Source organism: Physeter macrocephalus, chromosome 18 (genome assembly GCF_002837175.3).
Source record: "Physeter macrocephalus isolate SW-GA chromosome 18, ASM283717v5, whole genome shotgun sequence".
Classification (NCBI taxonomy): domain Eukaryota; kingdom Metazoa; phylum Chordata; class Mammalia; order Artiodactyla; family Physeteridae; genus Physeter; species Physeter macrocephalus.
Window position 1 is genome coordinate 60456408 of NC_041231.1, and position 4486 is coordinate 60460893.

A 4486-nucleotide genomic window follows, 5' to 3' on the forward strand; every position below is an offset into this window, starting at 1 on the left:
CAAAGCATGACAGATGACCAAAAGTGTGAAAGCCAAAACCATGTGAAAAACTGCCTAAAAGATGAGAAGCCCATTTGGAGGGAAAATATGTTGGCTGCTACTGGGAGTTTCTCACTATTCAGTTTTTTACATAGGCTTTTGCAAAGGGGAAAATGTTATGAGGAGGTGAAGTGTGAAGATCTAGCCAAGATTTCTTTAAAACTTTTTAAAAGTCAGATTGCTATTGATCTATGGAAATATCACTTGCAAATATTTAAGTCCCCCCTAAAATAACCCCCAATTCAATCTGGTTGGAAAACATGATATGCAAGAACAAATCAATCACATAAAAAAGCGATGGCAGACCCCTACATCCCAGAGGGTGACAAGCAAGAGAAGGGTGAACATGATGGTTGGTGGCTGGGAGGAAGAAGCAGAAATGTTGCTTGGAATCTCATTTCTCATCACTAGAACAATAACAATTGTAGTGGGAACTTTGAAGTACATCCCCAAAGCTTTGAAATCCTCGTTTCTTGGTGGCAGTCTTCACAGATCCTTTCTGGACAAAATGCTGAAATTTATTGTCATCATAAATACAATGTTATTATTATCTTTGAAGATTGATGTTGCAAAATAGAAATAGAATTAGTTTAAGATTTATCATGGTGGGATGCAACTAGAGGTGATCATAGTAAGTGAAGTAAGTCAGAAAGAGAAAGACAAATACCATATGATATCACTTATATATGGAATCTAAAATATGGCACAAATGAACTTATCTACAAAGCAGAAACAGGCTCACAGACATAGAGAACAGACTTGTGATTGCCAAAGGGGAGGCGGGTGGGGAAGGGATGGATTGGGAGTTTGGGATTAGTAGATGCAAACTATTAGATATAGTATGGAAAAACAACAAGGTCCTACTGTGTAGCACAGGGAACTATATTCAATATCCTGGAATAAACCATGATGGAAAAATATATAAAAGAGAATGTATATATATGTATAACTGAGTAACTTTGCTGTACAGCAGAAATTAACACAACATTGTAAATCAACTATCCTTCAATAAAAAAATAAGTTTAAAAAATGTATCATGGTGAACAAATTCCTACATGGTATTTCTAATTGGTTTCATTTGTTCCATTTTTTGTCAGATTTATCAATGAGTGCATTTATTCACCAAAGGGAATAAGGAACCCACACAATGCAGAATTGGGCAAAAACTCACTGGATTTCTTCAACCCACTCCTGTCCATTTTGCTCTTTTGGTTTTTCTGAAATGGATCCATAATTGAGACGGATGGGCCATGTACTATGCTTCTAAAGGTGACATTTTTTAGACAAAAACAAGTCATCCTAGGGCTTCCCTGGTGGCGCAGTGGTTAAGAATCCGCCTGCCAATGCAGGGGACACGGGTTCAAGCCCTCATCTGGGAAGATCCCACATGCTGCGGAGCAACTAAGCCCACGTGTCATAACTACTGAGCCTGCTCTCTAGAGCCCACGAGCCACAATGACTGAGCCCATATACCACAACTACTGAAACCCACGTGCTTAGAGCCCATGCTCTGCAACAAGAGAAGCCACCGCAGTGAGAAGCCTGCTCACCACAATGAAGTGTAGCCCCCACTCGCCGGAACTAGAGAAAGCCCATGCACAGCAACAAAGATCCAACGCAGCCAAAAAAAGAAAAGAAAAAGAACAAAAGTCAAGATATAATGGCAGAGCAAAGCCAGATCATACACCAGAAATCTAATTAATTGAAAAAATAAAAGGAAAAACAAGGTGTATATGTATATAATTTGTCTAGGTGTCATGGTACTCATGGTTTTATATATATATAAAAACTTAGACAAAGTACTTCATATCATGCTTTCGAAACAGAGAGCCATACTTCCCAGTGATTTACACGGCTTCCAAAATCTAAGAAAACCCACTAAGAACGAAAGCAACATAATTTGAAACATCAAGAAAGAAAATGGCCTTAGCCAAAGACAACGTCCCAGTCATAGAAGAAAGTTTTCAAATGATCAAAGATATTGCAGGAAAAAAAATGACAAAAAGGTTAAAAACTATTAAGGAGATGAAAGATAACAGATATGGAAGATAGGTCACAATGATTAAATATACATATAATTTGCTATTTGAAAATAAAACTGATGGAATTGAAAAAAATATTTATAAAAGAAGCTATTCCCCAAGCAATGGGAGACCTAAATCTATATATCAATAAGGAACAAGAAAGTTCAGGAAATTTAATACCAAAAAAAAACAAAAAACGAGGGGAGCTGTGAGAGGGAGAGAGAAGGACGGACTCTTGAAGTCACTGTATTGAAAAGTGCTCCTGCGTGTGCACATGAACATGTGATTGACATGAGAGGAAACCCACTGCCTTCAGAATCCTCCAGAACAATGGTGGCATTCAAAATTAAAGAAACAAAACCTCTCAAATGTGCAAAAACTATTTGATGGCAAAATTCAGCTAAAAAAGGATGAGTCAAATTAAGAAAATTAGAATGAAAAAAACTTGCTTTAAAGAATTTGTCATAATTTTGAACCTAATAAAGCAAGGATAAACCTCATTTTGGGAATAAGAGAGAACAGAATGAACATAACTATGGCACACCCATATGCAGCCACCAAACAAAATGAGGAAGAATTTTCATAAGCTGAAATGGAAAAGTGTGCATGATTTATTCAGTTAAGAAAGATATGTGAAAATAATTTTATGGTTTGACTAATTTGTACAGGTAGAGAGAGAGGGAGATAGTGTCTGACATATAGTAGATAATATTTGACAAATGAGTAAATCTCAAATATGTCTAAAAATTTTAAGAAGGACACAGAAAGACACTCTTCATTTACACTCTTCTGCTTAATTTCTGCTGGATAGTTTCTGAGAAATCAAAATCTTTATGTTCTTTAGGAATTGTACTTAAAATACTAAAGCCATTGTTTATTGAATTGACAGAGGTTGCCACCAGGAGCTCAGCCTCCAAAGCACCGAAGCAAAGAGTAAAAGGGACCCAGGGTGGTCTGGGGGGAGCACTGACGTATCTGCTACAAACTTCACCTTAAACAACATAAGAATTTAAAATGTCACACTGACGGTCAACGGAACAGAGGAGAAAACCCATTCAGAAGCTCGTTTTTACTAAGAATTTAGGATAAAATAAAAATGGCGTTTCAAATCAGTAGGGAATCCAATAGCCAAAAAATAGTGGGTCAATCTGGGGGCAAATAGTTACATACTATGAGAAAAATAAATTTTGCAATAATTTGCAAAAATAAATTTCAGATGTGTTAGAAATGTTGATGTTTAAGAAACATCAGAACACTAACAGAAAATTCCACAGGAGAGTTGGGGTTTTTTTAACATCTTTACTGGAGTATAATTGCTTTACAATGGTGTGTTAGTTTCTGCTTTATAACAAAGTGAATCAGCTATACGTATACACACAACCCCATATCTCCTCCCTCTTGCGTCTCCCTCCCACCCTCCCTATCCCACCCCTCTAGGTGGTCACAAAGCACCCATCTGATCTCCCTGTGCTATGCAGCTGCTTCCCACTAGCTATCTATTTTACATTTGTTAGTGTATATATGTCCATGCCACTCTCTCACTTCGTCCCAGCTTCCCCTTCCCCCTCCCTGTGTCCTCAAGTCCATTCTCTATGTCTACATCTTTATTCCTGTCCTGCCCCTAGGTTCTTCAGAACCATTTTTTAAAATTTATTTTTAGATTTCATATATATGTGTTAGCATACAAAAATATGGAATGCTTCACGAATTTGCGTGTTATCCTTGTGCAGGGGCCATGCTAATTTTCTGTTTCGTTCCAATTTTAGTATATGTGCTGCCGAAGCGAGCACCACAGGAGAGTATTTGTGTAATCTTTGAGTAGGAAAGATCTTACTTTAATGTGATCCTATGAACAACAAAAACAATTTTTTTTTTTTTTTTTTTTTTTTTTGCTGTACGCGGGCCTCTCACTGTTGTGGTTTCTCCCGTTGCGGAGCACAGGCTCCGGATGCGCAGGCTCAGCGGCCATGGCTCACGGGCCTAGCCTCTCCGCTGCATGTGGGATCTTCCCAGACTGGGGCACAAACCGGTGTCCCCTGCATCGGCAGGCGGATTCTCAACCACTGAGCCACCAGGGAAGCCCCCAAAACAAATTTTTAAACATCTTTACTGGAGTATAATTGCTTTACAATGTTGTGTCAGTTTCTGCTGTATAACAAAGTGAATCAGCTATACGTATACAATAGCTCCATATCCCCTCCCTCTTGCCTCTCCCTCCCACCCTCCCTATCCCACCCCTCTAGGTGGTCACAAAGCACTGAGCTGATCTCCCTGTGCTATGCGGCTGCTTCCCACTAGCTATCTATTTTACATTTGGTGGTGTACATATGTCAATGCTACTCTCTCACTTAGTCCCAGCTTACCCTTCCCCCTCCCATGTCCTCAAGTCCATTCTCTACTTCTGCGTCTTTATTCCTGTCCTG

The 4486-nt window shown here is 38.8% G+C and overlaps 1 non-coding gene across 1 annotated transcript; it reads right to left on the bottom strand.

The window, feature by feature from the left end:
• Window positions 1-3748: 3748 nt before the first annotated feature.
• On the bottom strand, window positions 3749-3853 carry LOC112062348 (U6 spliceosomal RNA). The gene has a single exon (XR_002890678.1). It is a non-coding gene; the product is annotated as a U6 spliceosomal RNA (small nuclear RNA).
• Window positions 3854-4486: the final 633 nt, after the last annotated feature.